Source organism: Ischnura elegans, chromosome 11 (assembly GCF_921293095.1).
Source record: "Ischnura elegans chromosome 11, ioIscEleg1.1, whole genome shotgun sequence".
Classification (NCBI taxonomy): domain Eukaryota; kingdom Metazoa; phylum Arthropoda; class Insecta; order Odonata; family Coenagrionidae; genus Ischnura; species Ischnura elegans.
Window position 1 is genome coordinate 8,098,999 of NC_060256.1, and position 16,786 is coordinate 8,115,784.

Sequence of the window (16,786 nt, forward strand, 5' to 3'; positions counted from 1 at the left end):
GAAATTCGTTCTTCATGCGTTTTGGTAGCGCGGTCGCGCGGTGGCGCGAAAATGGCGAACAGTGACGGAAGGCATGGCATGTCAGGGAATGTGCAATCTTGGAGTCATGTGCTAATCTGTAATGCTGCATCAAGTGGACAACTTTTTGCTGTCAAATCATCAATAGCTCCCTATTCAGACGAGAAGGATTAGAAGGGGACTGTTGAAGACGATAGCGCGGAGGCAAACCATGTTCCTGAGGTAAACATTGCAATTGACCGTGAACGTGGGTATTTATTCCATTCGTACCTAGTAATCTGTTTCACCTGGTTTTCATGTATTTAACGTAGCAGTAGCCTTATAAATGTTGTAGAGCATTTTGGCGCTTACGCAAAAGATACACTGAAGTCATTTAAATCCAATTTTTGACTAAATGTCTCCCCACGTCTGTCAACGCACTTAAAGTTAACGGCCATTCCAAAGTAACGTATGTTACAGTCACTGACATGGGCGTGCCAGCGAGGGGCAGGAGGGGGCAGCTGCCCCCCTCCTAGGAGCAAAAAACGCAAATGTCTTAATTGAAAATAATATTTTTTCAATGAATTTGAAAACTATGTAAAAGCTGATATAGTTTCCTTTAAATGTTGATTTCATTAATCTTTTCCATACCATAAACTTACCGCTTACTTGATCAACCATGGCTTGAACCCCCCCCCCCCCCTAGTTTTGATCCTGGGTACGCCCTTGGTCACAGAGACGAAGATCACAATTTTAGCTAAACACAATTTACTGAGTTGAACTGTAACAATCTTAAAAAAAAATGTAAAAAAAGCTCTAACCTTTCATGTATTAATTCATTTTGTGAATCTTTCTTAGTGGTTTTTATATTTATGATTGAAAGAGGTTACTCAGACCCACTCACTCAGAAGTGCACATTTTAAATATTCAACATGTAATCGATAAACTCCGTGTATCCAGGTGACGTAAGTTCTAATAACTTGAGAATGCTCACAATACACATGGAGTTTCACCTGTTAAAATTGAACAAAAAAAATAGAATATGTTTATCATAGTTTTTATTATTAAATTCTGACATGCGTCTGGTAACATAGATTACATGCAGAGTATCTTAGGTTCGTTTTTTGTTCATCCGGTTAAAAAAAAACATTATTTTTGTGTTATTTAGTACATAAATGACTCTCAAGGAAAATGTTAATGGACTGTCTTGTTAAAGCTTTAACATTTTTTGTGATATATCGTAGTATGTACTAAAAATGTCATCATTGGAAAGTATTGTGATGGTGATTAATTTGAAGGCGAACAAAATTATTGTTGCTTTAATGAAATGATAAACTAGTGTTAAAATATCTAGTATTTACTACTTCGAATAGTTTGGTCATAGTTATTGAAGATGTCAATGAATAAGTAGTGAAGGAATAAATGCCAACAACTATAAATCAATAGGCATTTAAGAGTCTTCCGATTACTATTTCTGAGCACTAAAATTCTATGGGCTGACTTTCTCCGTACATGAAATGTCAATCCCGTAGGGTAGGAATATTGTCTGGAATGATGAATTCAATAAATTAATGTGGAGAGCTTTTGTCTTTGTACAAACATCACTCTTCTTTCTTTAAACAATTTCTTTATAGCAATAGAATGAACCCAACTCTTTAAATAACTCACCACCAACAGCAACCCAAACTATAGCAAAATAGCAACCATAATCGAAGTCTATGTTACAAATGTTAGGTTTCTTAATATCAACACGCTCCATCAAGAGTAAGATTTGACAAACCCAATGTTTAATTTTTAACAGTAATATATCTAAATCATTTAATAATTGGATTATCCAACAAGCCTCAGCTGTTGTATTATACAGAGAGACAAACTTAGCTTCAGTTGAACTAAAACGACAGTTGCCTGCTTCTTATGTGACCAAACCGCAGTATTATTATTGATTTTAAACAAGTGTCCCGATGTTGATTTCATATCACTATCTCTTGCCCAATCTGCTTCTGCAAATCCTATCAATGGAGTATTTATGCAACCTTAATCAGAAGGAAGAGATAAGTTAACTTTTCCCTTTATGAATCTCAAAACCCTTTTGAGTTCCTGCCACAGTTGTACACTTGGCTTATTTTGAAAGCAACTCAAGTAATAAACAGATGTTGCCAAATCTTTTCTAGTTCCCATTGTTGTATACGTCAATGAACAATGTAAGATTTAACACTTTCCCGGCGAACAACATGTAAAAATTCTTCTCGGGATACCGCACGGGTAAGATTATATGGGAGCGCCGACGTTTCAGGTACCAACTCGCTAGCTGTGAGAATGGGTATATGGCAGGGGGTGAATGCTCACCAAACATGCACTACATGTCATGCATGAAAAAGGATTATGTAGTAACAATACACTAGTCTAAACCTCGCTACTAAAAAAATAAAAAAAGCAAAGGAAGCATGCAAAAATATGCTGTTCTTCAAGTTCTGAGGCCAGTATTCTTAGTCGACCGTACATATCTGTCCCTACATGCATTTCTCAGTCAACCCTACATTAGTGGTGGGGGGTAAATCCATTGTCAAGTTCTCAGAAATGACGTAGATGATGGCACAGTGCCAGTTTTCCACTCTGGTTGCGTAATGAGACCTAACTATGAAACCAAGGAAAGACGTCCCATAATTTTCGGGCGTGTTGTTAGGGCAACAGCTCAAGGTAAATAAACCTTCGGTGTCGTCCGCCAGGTGCCAAACGTGAGAAATATTAATATATATCTGCAGAAACAAGGTGATGCATACCACTATATTGTACATATTATAGTTCAGCCAACTTTGTTATTTATTTCATTTGATGGGTCTAATGTGGTAATATTATTACCTTTCTGCTGTGTTTCTGTATGTTTTGAAATCATTCGTGTGAGCTCGTCTCCCTTAACATCCATTGTAATGTAGATTATTTAATCGAAATGATCAGTGGACGAAATTTGGCCGCCATGTTTTTGTAGGGTGTAGGGCCCGTTTAGTTCCAAAAACGGCCATATGTAGGGCTTGATGTGGCGTATGTAAGGCGAGATCGCTTTATGTAAGGGCTGATGACGTATCCAGGATTGGTTGGTCCTACAGGGTCGACTAAGAATACGGGCCCAATACATACATTTATTCAGGGCTTCCTATGATATATGTACATGGATTCACTCGTTTTGGACATATTTACAGCTATTCATATCGCACTGATAAAAGGACATTACAATCTGTCAGCTCGGCAATCAATTTATCTAATTTTGTGAATATGGTCCAATTTACCTTAGCAAGTTGGGGTTCGTAAAATATTTTTTATGTCATCACTGTAAATTTTATCTTGGCATTTATTTAGGACGTGAAGTCTAAATTTCAATGTGCAATCTGACAATGATTCCCACTGTAATTAATTTAATAGACTAAATATTCTGAAATAATTATTATACTGTCCCTTTAAAAATCTTGCCAATCTTAGCTGCACACATATAAGGTCATTATTTTGACCGATTTTTTAGGGATCCCATGCACTGGAAGCATGTTTCAAACAAAGCCTTTCAAGGAAAAGGTAGCTGATTTCTTGTACATAATCATCACATTTACCCAGTACTCTATTGATGAATCCCAGTTTACGATTAGCTTGACGTATTATTTCACATATATTTACCTCGGGGAAGACCATGTGTTAGTCTTATTCCAAGATGTTTAATGGATTCCGCCTTGTTGATAATTTATGATACTTATTTCTTAAGTGCTAGGGGGAGAACAATTCTTTTTCCAATAGTTTGTTACTACACATTTTTAAAAAATTAAAAATAAATTCCAACTGCCATGTATCATATACAATTTTTCAATTGCTTGCACGTCATCATTAAAATGTTCTTTATCATTTGGGGATAGAATTTCTCTGTGGACTAATGCATCATCAGCAAATAGGTGAAGCTTACTTTTTACCACATTATTGAAATCATATGTGTACATATGGAACTGGAGTGGACCTTGCACACTACCTTGACACCTGAATTGACTCCAATGAATGGTGAGGTAGCACTGTCCAAAACATTTCTTTGGACCCAATTATATAGGAAATGATTGATCCATCATATAATATTACTGTCCAACCCATAAGGTTTTAATTTCAAAGTTAGCTCGCTATGAGAAACCTCATCAAAAGCTTTCTTTAAATCAAAGAATATGGCATCCACTGGAATGTTATTTTTGTCAGAAACTAAAATATAATGGGAAAAAAGATCAAGTCAGGCTATCAACTCTTCTGGATGCCATGCTGAACATTATGATATTAAGTTGATTCACCTTTCTTGTGATGTTCTCGTATAGCGTCGATGATCTATGTTTCTAGCAGAGAAATCAGTGATATTTGTGATTTGTCAGTGAATCATGAGCTGCGTCACAGAAATTTGGCTCACTAATCACCTCAACTAAAAAAGTCAACTCACGGGTCATTAATCATTTAAAAAAATTATTGGAGTCACAAATCAAAGTCTTGATTTGTGAATTAAGATTTGTGATCATGAAGATGAATCATGCCCATCCCTGACTAAATGCTGACCTTCACTGTCTTTCATATGACACTAGCTGACCCGGCAAACTTTGTACTGCCTAATAATCGATGAAAAGTTTATTTTACGCCATTTATTAAATAAGAGCTGCTGTTCTGATTTTAATAATTTTTGACTTGTTATAATAAAACAAGAAAAATATTAAATAAAACCACAAAAAAGGTATTACTATAGCTTGTTAGAAAGACATTTTCTTTATTCGATCAACATAGTGTACACCGGGGAATTATGTGCAGATTTTTTTTCAGTGAATTTTCTAATTTTTATGCTTTGACTTAGGAAATTTAAGACAATTGTGGTCTTATGTTGCTAGGTCCAAGTCTCTTGTGTAAACGTGTCCCTTCCTTGGGGCTAATTTATGCAATGCTACACTGATGCTTGACTGACGCTCAAAAAATTGTGAGAATAGCCCCCAGGGAGCAGCATTACTATGTCATGACTTGTGGCGCGCCAGTTATTGCTCGGTTCGGAAAAGTGCATTGCACAAACTACCAGGTTTACCCTACACATTCAGCTTTATTGTTTTGATTCAAGTACCTGCTGATATGCAACAGTTTATGTTTTATGATCCAGTGCACGAAAAAATTATGTGGGTGGTTTACCAACACGTGAACATGCCAGTATATTTGACCATGAGAAAAAGATGGGTTTCCTATAGTCAGACTATAAACACTCACCTTGTGATTTGTTAACTGTCATTGCAAGTGCAGCATGGATTGGAAATTGAATTCAGTTGACCTCTAAGAGCATCTCAGTCCAGATCATGGGAATCCTCAGAATGAGAACTTCCTCATCTTTGAATTTTCCATCGGTTATAGTCGCATGAATCACAGTTAATATCAGTTTCATTAAATCATCAAATGCATTCCATTGTATAGTTTTGGTTGGTTCAGATTTCGAAGCATCGTGACCACCAAGGCGACCCTCAGCTGTAAATTCTGCAGTCGTAAGCCAGGCACATCCAAGAGGTTTAAAAATTCAGATGGATAGTTGGTGACCTGGTTTTAATTTGTTACTCAGTCAATAGATTTGAGGGAATACAGAATACCAAAGATTTGACTCTGAATTACGAAGTAAATCTTCCACATCTTCATTGTTAGCTGCCAAAATTGCTCACTCGCTCAACCATTTATGATTTTTGTGGTTTTGAATCATATTCGGGTACACGTTGTTTGTGTGTCATCTTTCGATGAAACGAAATTACAAAAGTTTGGATGAAATGAAATCAATCTGCTCGATTTGTTGACTGGAACACAGCCAAGACCGATGGTCAACAATGGAGATTTGTGTACATACACGGTAGTGACCAGTAGTGATGTGTTTGTTGTCGACTCAACTTAATCCTGGTTTAGCTTGAATTTAATTATATTACAGTAAAACCTCTTTATATCGTAACGGTGGGTACCAAAATTTGGGCATTATGATGTATGGAGGTTCACTTTAGAGAGGTTTTAGTGATAGGCACCATTTTTTCATATCATTTAGAAATGGAAGGCACTACTGTCTATAAAACCATTATATGTATGTGTTTAAACAAACATGCATGGATTAGTGAACATATATTTATTACCTATATACATAATAATTACAGAAAGCGTGTGCTATCACATGATTTTTACTACGATTTGAGAGAAAATTATGAGATCTCTCTTAATTCAACAGTCATTTAAAATGATTAGGATAGTTAGATACCTTTGATCTTATTTACTGTTAGGTATGCTCTCATATGGAACAAAATGGCCACAACTAATGATTAATGTGAAAATTACAGCATATTAAAGGTATATAAGAAAAAAATAATAAGGGTGAAACATTTATCACTGAAAATGCCATTCCATGTACATACGTAATCGCGGCTGCATTAATGGTCTCTAGTTGTCTTGGTTTGATTTGAAGAGGTAGTTAGGCCGTCTCGGGGGCATCTCCTTGGTATGATAAGTGGAGGTTTTACGATATAAAGAGGTTCACTACAAAGAGGTTTGCCTATAAATTTACATGTAAATCTGACGGGACCGTAGGGATGGTATGATGTATGGAGGTTTATGATGTAAAGAGGTTCACTACATAGAGGTTTTACTGTAATATGGTTTAACTATTAAAGTGTTTTTAATATTGATACGAAGTGCAGTCATTAAATTTGCTATAAACAAAACAAATCATGTACTTTTGACCGAATTTACAGCTTGTGCAGTGTTACAAACTCCTAAAAAAATAACCTTATGATCAACTCGAAATTATTTGTGGACTTTTAGTATAACTATTACTCATTTTGTTATTGAGGGCTGAGATGAATAAAAAAAAACAAATATCATTAAAATCTGTACACTCATTCTTGAAAATATCTCTGAATAATTTTTATAAATGTCTACTGACCCTACATCCTTCGTCATGAAAAGGTTGCCTACATGTTTATCCTAGTATGCAAGGTTCATAGAACCCTCTATTATCATCAATATCACTTCCTCTTAAGCCTTCCACCATTTCTTTCTTTATTAACATGTAATTTTAAACTATTTGTGCCCAAATGGCCAAATCTTCTGTGCACAATTCATCTAGTCCCTTATTTTACATAATTGGATTGTCCTGCCTCATACACGCTGTCCGTTTCAATGGTAAACAAATTATGTCTGCAATCTCCCGTTGCATATTCTCCAAGCTACCAAATTTATGTATGTATTCACACTCTCTTCTGAAGATTCAACCATAAGATCACTTTGTTTCATCTTTGAGACAGATAACAATTTTTTTCAAATCAGGCACATAATAAACTATCTTAATAGTAAGATAAGTATATTGTCTTCCCATAAAGCGTACTGCTTTAATGTTTCCAATACCAACTGCCTCCATGCGCGTTGTATTTTTGGATCCTGAAATCTCTTAGCTTTTTCAGTTCATTACACTCTTTAAAATGTTCTTTAGAATTTACTAAATGATCAGAGGATCCTGAATCTATGCACCAGTCTATTTTGTTTGTGTTATATTGACTTCCTGCTCTATTTTCTACATTGTCTTTGTTCAGATATTGACTTGTTAACACTATTTGAGGATGGGTTCAGTCCATCTGGACTTATATTCTTTCGATCAATTTTTAAGTGTGGTCAGGGAAAGCACTTGCGGCAGAGTAAGAGCTCTGAAGAAAAGATACTGGGTCTATCCTTTGAAAGTGGTCCAATATCCTATGAACGGATGAGTAATTTCATATCCCTTCCAGCAGATAGCACGGTCTCTGTCATCAAGCTGAAGAATTCCTTTGAAAACTGTCCAAAATGAAGATATGTTCTCCCACTTACTTGTTGATTTTATCTTAATCATGGATTGACAGTACAGTCCAGTAGAGCTGATTACAAAGGTGCTGGCTGCATTTTATGTAATTACAAACATATGGCCTGCGAGTAGCAAGCACAATTGGTGAAGTGGGCACGAGTAATGTCAACTCATAGCATGCAGCTTCTTGATGCAAATTTTGGTAATTCATCCTTTATGTTTGACGGGCTGAGGGTCATAACCAGCTTTGATCCTCCCTATCTCTTGAAAAGCTTCAATGGTGAGGTTTAAATTTGGCTTTGTATGAAAACAGGTATGGTGTTGACGCTTGGTAAATGGTTGGTCCACTTTGAACGCAAGTTTCTCAAGAACTTCTACATGTTTTGATATTAGGTTTCAAACAGTGAATGGACTAATATATGCATGCCCAAGGAAGCTCTAAAAACTAAAGAAAACTCTGCTAGTTGTATTATTTCTAGATTTACAGGAAATGTTAAGGCAGTGTATGCTCCACATAGATGCACAGTTGATGATTAATGGAATAAAAATTATTGAAATTAATAGCTAATATTTGTTTTTGATTTTATCTTTTATGTAGAGGTCTGCTTCCGGTCATAGAAGAGGAGGGAATGGAATCTGCAAGCATGGCTGATGGCATTGAGCCCAGCAGGAAGGTCTGACTCACAACAAGCAGGAAATGTTTTTTATCCCCTAATTCTGTAATGCAATTTACGTTAATTAATATTACAATTCTCTTAAAATGTCATAAAAAAATTGCATATCACTTTCAATTTACCTTCCCATTTTTTAGCTGTTTTCTTATAAGTATTTTCCAACCTTCATTGGGAAGAGTATCTTCGCTTTGAAACGTCTTATTTTTACATGTCTCTTTTCAGTGACTTAAAGTTATATATTTTATTCATTGAAAGCCATTCTAATAATTACAGAATATGAAACCTCAAGTAAATGGCAGGTCCCCTTTTGTACTTTTTGCATTTACTTCTTAAATTTTATTCCCATGAAAACCATAAATCAGTACTCTACTGCATTATGCAATTACAGTAGAATCGTGATTTGACATTTATAAAGGGAGACAAAATTTAAAACACTAATTGCGGAAAAATGCTAAATGAGACCAGCAATTTTCTTCAGCTTTTAGGGTCTGTAATGATTGGAATGGTTGTATTTTAATAAATAATACATTTTTAAGTCACTAAAAGGTGCCACACAGTGCGGTTGCCGGGAATTTTGTTTGGGGGGTCGAAAACCAAAGGGGAGAGGGGGAAAATAAAATAAGGATGGAAAATAGAGCATTTTAAAATAATTTTAACATTTTTCATAATGGAAAAAACTTCAGTTTTCATAGAAATCTTCTGTAAATTCATGATTTTTCAACATTTTGTTTTCTTTAATGATGAAGTAAGTATATGGTAAGTATGCACATAATTGTTTTTTATTTTTGGGGTGGGGGGTTATGGATCTCGCCTCCTTGCTACACCACTGGTGCCACATGCGGTAAAATATATTCATTGATTAATGTTCTCTTCCCGTTAAGAAGGTTGGATAACACTTTTCTGGAAATAGCAAAAAGAATGGGAAGCAAAATAAAGCAATGGGTGAATTAAATATTAACAAAATTATATTATTTATAAATTTACTTAAAAGCATTCCCATGCAGAATGTTACTATGGACTTAATTCAATTTTTACTCATTTTTCATTGGTCTTAATGAATTAAATAAATCTTATTCCATAAAAGTGACATGTAGCTGACTATAGCAAGTCTAAAATAGGTAAATGCAGGTATTTACCTAGACATAATTTTTTACGTCTCATATTTCAGGGAAGAGAAAAATGTAAACTGGTGTAAAATAACATTTTATGCTCAGGTAACATACTCAAGTAACTAAGGTATTCAGGTGAAGCCAGTATTCACAATTATTGACTTTTATGAAAGAATTAATGGGCCAAAATGACTCATAGCCATCTGTCTAGGTACTACATTGATAAATTACACATTAGAAATTATGAAATTCTGAAACCTGAATGAGTCAAAATAGCCAATCCCATTCTTCAAGTCTTAACAAAAAAAATTAATGAATGCAAGTATAATCTGAGGTTTCAGGCGAGATGGAGTGGAAACGTGACATAATGATTAATGGCAAAGCAGGAGCAATTTCCACAAATTTTAAATTCAATGTACTACCAGTTTCGCTTTACAGCATCATCAGGTACAAAATTATCAAGTGTGCCACTTCTTAAATAGGAAGGCAGGATGGGGGGGGGGGGGGGGTAAGACGGGAAGGCGGGGGAGGGGAAGAAAGGAGGGGAGGGTGTACAGTCTCGGAGCTTGGGAAAACCTAGGATGGAGTGAGAGTTTCCCAAGCTCCATGACTGTACACTAGGGCGGATCGCAAAAATCGATTTTTTTCAAATCCATCTGGCCCAATGAAAAAAAGTTGTGGGACCGATTAAAAATAACGCCTGAAAAATTTGAGACCTCTACGTGAACCCCTGACCCTCGCTCAAATGCGATTTAGGGGGGGAAGGTCAAAATTCGAAAAATTTAAAATTTTATGGTCATTTCCTATAGATTTTGCCGAGTTACTGTCCTTCTAGGACAAAAATTTCGTGCATTTTGACGTATCTGCCATCGTTTAGCCACAAAATGCCTAATTTGAGTCCGCGCCCGCGAAGAAAATATTACAACGCCCGCGCAGCGTCGCGGATACAAGAGCTGCTAGCCGATCCTGTCCCCTCCCCGCTCGCTTCTCCCCCTCCCATGCCTCGAATGCAGCAAAATTCATCTCGCGTGTGCTGCTAGGAGGGCGTTTATCTTTGATAATATAAATCGGAAGATGGTAGAAGGTAATAAACGGTGCGTAGTGAGACGACTTGTCCCTTATTTGGAGCCTCGTCGGCGTTAAACAAATCGATGTTACCAACTTATAGAGAAGTGATGAAATATTTTTAGATCTGCGAACGCAGGAAAGGAGCCTGCGGTCTACGAAGCGGCCTCTCGAGTGGCTATAAAGGTGTGCGAACTATGGTGACGCGCTTCTCTTCCATTGTGAATGTGACTAAATGGATTTAGCGGTACCACAGGAAGTACTATAACTTACGGAAAATTAGAATAGACAAAAAGTAGGGTTTTATTGAAGTATAAGGCTCAAACAATTTTAAAGGAACATATTTAATTATGCGATATTTTTGCGTGTAAGTGCAAGGAGGAGCATAAGTTTCCCCCAATGAAGAAGTAGTTTGAAAGACAAGCTGACGAAAAGAAAGATGATAGCTGCTGGATTGAATCCTAAAGAAACTCGACAACTGAGGAAAAAAGGGAATTATCGGTGATCGATGAGTCAACATCGTCAATTCTTGTACAGGAAAATAGTATCAAAAATTTTCTTCATCAATTCATTCGAAGAAAATGAAATTAGCCGATTTGTATCTCTACTTTCCTCATAAAATAAACATTAAGGACTATAAACTCAAATTGGAACTTCTTCGGGGAAAATGCATCTGCCAACTGTGATAGAGGTATATGCAAGAACCAAACAACAGCAATGATCGTTCCCGCAACTTTAGCCGACGCAAAAGTCATAACTTCGTAAGATACATCAAAGCTAGTGTACCAGAATCACTTACGTACACAGAAAAAGATGCTACATACTGACAAATCGCTGTCGAGTTTACAAAATTATCCGAATATTAAGAAAATGTTCATCAGATTTAATACAAGCCTATGCTCATCTTCACCAGTGGAAAGACTTATTTTCACTTGCTGGGTTTATCCATTTCCCTGTGAGGGGAGCTCTGTCAGACAAACTTTTTGAAAAACTTGTATTCCTCAAGGGGAATAATTCATTCATAGAGAGCAACATTTGATAATTTTTATTTTGAAAAATCTCAAATGTATATGTGTATGTTAGAATTTTTATGTTTATTTATGTGTTATAACTTTTTAAAGATGTCTTAGTTTCCTTACAAGTGTATTTTGTATATTGTATTTGGTATTTTGCATTTCAAATACATTTTGTGCAGTACTTTGTATTTCAAATACTCCTCGGCCTGTATTTTGCCCAGCCCTGCCTACTGTGGATAAGAAAAGAGAGATTTCATCAAAGGGCTCCATTTTATTGGAACGAAAGACTATACTCTTGTCTGATGAAAAAAGGCAAGAGGACTTATCAATTCAAGTTTAGAGGGGAATGTGTGGTGTTAATTGAAGAAACAGGGTCCCACTTTTGGAGGTTTGCTTCGCCCGTCAGAGGATTAGCAGAAGTTATAAAATTATTATTATGCGATTATCGATTCCTTTCGGAGTGAAAAGTAGATACACAAAATTAAAAAAGGAGGCATCATCCCTTTGCTATAAGCATAATTCCAACATCCCTTAATGAGTGAACTAAACTCGGGATTCCCACCGGGTTAATTTTTCCATAATGGCCAACATTTCAATCTCCGACTCGGGGCTCATCATAAGAGATAAATTTTGTTGAATCCCGAAAAGAGTTAACCCACATCATTCGTCGGGAAAGCATTAAATCCGTGTTTCATCCCTTACTGTGGTATATTTGCTAATTGCACTATGCTGACTTGGATTTGCGACATAAACAGTGGGAGGGTAATCTAGGGACCCAATTTGCGTTGCTGCAAGGATGCGTTTGGCAACAAATCCGAGATTTTTTTAATTGCTGGGTTTTAATATCGACGTAAAGGACTACACGCTGATGATATATTGGAGAGAGACTCCGGTTCCTTCGGCTATATCTGACATTAGCGCTGTGGAAATGAAAAATCTATTAGTGAACGTTCAAAATTGAAGTTAAATATTCTTTTTATTATACATGCGGACGAGATATTCGTGAAAGAATTCACCAAAACTTTGTTGACAGCAGCGAAAGACGAGGAATGACACTAATATAAGAAATATAGACTGGAAAGAAGATAATTGAGTAATTCTTTCGTGATTGTTCCTCACCGGACGATGCTGAAACATCAAATATTAGTAAGACCAACGAAAAAAGACGCACTTGGTGTGAATTTTGGTGCATTTTGGGCGTGGAAGAGGCGAGCGGGGAGGGGACGCGAGCGGCCTTCACCCAAAATCCATTTAGACACAGCTGTCGGACAATACCGGAATAGAACTGTGTATCCTAAGTTCCCACACCTTAAAGCCGCTCGAGAGGCATCTTCATAGACCGCAGGCTCCTTTCCTGCGTTCGCAGATCTAAAAATATTTCATCACTTCTCTATAAGTTGGTAACATCGATTTGTTTAACGCCGACGAGGCTCCAAATAAGGGACAAGTCGTCTCACTACGCACCGTTTTTTACCTTCTACCATCTTCCGATTTATATTATCAAAGATAAACGCCCTCCTAGCAGCACACGCGAGATGAATTTTGCTGCATTCGAGGCATGGGAGGGGGAGAAGCGAGCGGGGAGGGGACGGGATCGGCTAGCAGCTCTTGTATCCGCGACGCTGCGCGGGCGTTGTAATATTTTCTTCGCGGGCGCGGACTCAAATTAGGCATTTTGTGGCTAAACGATGGCAGATACGTCAAAATGCACGAAATTTTTGTCCTAGAAGGACAGTAACTCGGCAAAATCTATAGGAAATGACCATAAAATTTTATATTTTTCGAATTTTGACCTTCCCCCCCTAAATCGCATTTGAGCGAGGGTCAGGGGTTCACGTACAGGTCTCAAATTTTTCAGGCCTTATTTTTGATCGGTACCACAACTTTTTTTCATTGGGCCAGATGGATTTGAAAAAAATCGATTTTTGCGATCCGCCCTACTGTACACCCTTCCCTCCTTTCTTCCCCTCCCCTATATTCCCGTCTTACCACCCCCCCCCCCCATCCTGCCTTCCTATTTAACAAGTGGCGCACTTGATTTTTTTGTACCTGATGATGCTGTAAAGCGAAACCGGTAGTACATTGAATTTAAAATTTGTGGAAATTGCTCCTGCTTTGTCATTTTTCATAATGAATGCAAGAGTAAGGACACTTGTCAGCAAATATTCTCTTGCTCTCTAACACACCATTTGAGATATGCTCATCAGTTAATGACTAATAAAATAATTGTGTAAACAATTATGCTAGCCATTACTAGAAGGATAAGCCATTGCATTTAATTTGCCAAGCTTTGGATTCAGCTTCATCATAAGAAATTGCTTACAGTTGTAGCTATATAACGGAAAGGTTACTTTCACCGATTCATATGGGAGAGACAGTGGCTTTAAGTTAGAAAGTAGATTTTATTTAGCCTTGTAGATTTACAAGAGGTAACTTGCCCCAGATTTGATTTTCATTTTTATTTTACGATTTTCGCCCGTAGTTTAGATTGTCATGACTCTCTGGGAGAGGTGCTGATAGTAATTGAATGCGAAGAATGATAAAGTAAGGCATAATGTCAACAAAGGACATAATTTATTCACTAGAGGATCATTAGACTGTTGTGTTGAAGAGGATAAAAAGAATTGTTGAAGAAATGTGGTGTTATACTTATGTGGTTTTATTTATCGTCCACCAAGTTAGTGTGGGGCCCTATTCAAGGAAACCATAGCGGAATAGCCAGCAATGTTTTTTTTCCCAGTGGAATATTCACTCTTGTTATAGAGCCACCATCAAATCGAATGCAGTGCTTTTTTAAAGAGAAGAAAAATTGCAATTCCTGGAAAATGTATCTTAAATATGTGCAAAGGATACTTTCAAGGAGGAAACAGACACGACTTCCTCATCTCTAATAATCAGATAACTATCTGGAATACGAAATGAACGAATGTTAAGTCTTGGACCAGTATTTCACAGCTCCTCAGACGATTATTTGCACCTTTGAAAGAAAAACTGTAGTTTTTAAGTTAAGTTTATGGTATAAAGTGGATGGGCATTTAAATAAGTAAAATCAATCAGCTGGAAGAACTAGGCTGACATTTTGTTGTTTCACTCCAAATAAAGGAAATGGATTCATTAAGTAATTACAACTAACTGCATAAAAATAGTGTGAATTCATTTTACATGTATTTTAACCTTTATAGTATTTAATTTCATATCACTGAGGCAATTTGAAAACAAAGAAACAATTACAAATTCATTATGGGAGCAAAATCATAATTTCTTTCTCATATTCTGAAACCTAACATGCTGCAGTGGAAAATATGCAGTAGAAATATAATTCACACCATAGAATCCCTAGTACATAGTCATTCTGGACCCAACTTAAATAGTAGAACAATTGATACTTAATTTAGTAAAAAAATATTACTGTATGGTTTCTGAACTGTCTTTGATACAATGTCGTCAACTAAACACTTAAGTAATCCTGGTTATTGAGGGATGCTGCAGTCAGAAAACTTAACACCCTTTTACATGAGTTAATCTACAATACATTTATTTACTTAACCGGTTCCGAAATTTTGTTAACAAGTTAAGGGTTTTTAGCTTCCATATTTGTTAAGATGGGCCTTCTTATATAAAGATATTTGTGAAATTATAGTTTTTTTTAAATACCTTCATGGAGGATATATTTGAGATTCTTGTGGAAATTCGATTTTTTTGAGCAAATGGTAGCAGTTGGCCTAAATTGATCAAAATATATTTCTACTTGTTAGTGTTACATGTTACTTTTTAATGAAGTACCCATATAACTTGTGTTCATATTTTTTCAGCTGGTACATTGATATTAATTATACTGAATCAGCTAATGGGATGGGAAAATGTCAACTAAACGATGAGAGGATGGTGTAGCATTTCCTGGTGATGAGTGGGCATCAAGAATGGCCTCTGTGGGTAATAAGCTTGGCTGTGTGTGCCAAGGAGCATTCAATAGCATTTCTCAGATTTCTTAGCTTTGCAAATCATTAAAGTATAACATCTGTGAGAAAAATATCAATGTAAAATTATTTTATAGGAATATATCATGTATTGGTATAACATAGTATGCCAATGATTTATAGGATTTGTTGAATAAAGGGAATGCCACCGCTTATTTGTTATTTTATTGTATTTTGCATATTGATTTACTCCACAGCTTTTCTCCATTATTCCTTGCCTGATCCCTTGACTTGTCCTTTAAACATATATAATGATACTATACTATGATAATGGCCTTGGGGAATCCATTTTATTCAGTGATTATTTAATTTTTTTTATTTTTATTCTCAAACCACCAAATACAGCTCATGTTGGCCTTTTTACTTTGGGGTATTCAACAAATTTAACAAGAAAACATACACAAACAACCATACCCTGGACAGGAAAAACCTACCCAGGTTCCAGAAGCCCAGCCATTTAACCCCAGGCTACCAGTGATTCCAGAAGAAAATCTACCCGTCTAGCTGCAACAGTAGTTCAAACTTCCTCTTTTATATAACTGGAAGCTCGAGCCTCTGGTTTCTAGTGTATGTCTATAAGGTGTAGAAAGGATCTAAGCTGATAAATGCCTCATTAATATTGCCCCTGCGGGTTGGGGGAGGAAGAATACTCCCGCAGTATCCCTGCTTGTCGTAAGAGGCGGCTAAAAGGGTGATAATACATATAAAAAAGCTGCATTTGTCCAGAGATCAAGTAATTACAAAGTTACACTGGTATAGGGCACATCAGGTTAAAGAAACACAATTACACATAGTGGATGCAGGACTCCTGTAAAAAATTGTTCAAAAATTCTTCAATAGAGTAAAAAAAAACTATTTCAGATATTAGTAGATTAGTCTTAAATGCAGCTACAATTTTTTGAGGCTTACGCTCAGATGGCAGTTTCTTGCAAGGTTGCGAATATTTTAAGGTTATCAGCATATAGGTAATGGGATGGATATAGGGCAAGACCAACATCATTAATGAAAACATAAAGAGAAGTGAGCCTGGATGAGAGCCTTGAGGGACACCAGATGAAGCCCTATATTCCACAGATTTATGATTTTTCAGCAATACAAACTGCCTACG

The 16,786-nt window shown here is 36.4% G+C and overlaps 1 long non-coding RNA gene across 2 annotated transcripts; it reads left to right on the plus strand.

Moving 5' to 3' along the window:
* Nucleotides 1-34: 34 nt before the first annotated feature.
* LOC124167531 lies at nt 35-15,833 on the plus strand. Of its 2 annotated transcripts, XR_006866708.1 has the most exons (3): nt 35-240; nt 8,436-8,556; nt 15,514-15,833. It is a non-coding gene; the product is annotated as an uncharacterized LOC124167531 (long non-coding RNA). The 2 variants fall into 2 exon arrangements; XR_006866707.1 differs by lacking the exon at nt 15,514-15,833 and having other exon boundaries at nt 8,436-9,678.
* Nucleotides 15,834-16,786: the final 953 nt, after the last annotated feature.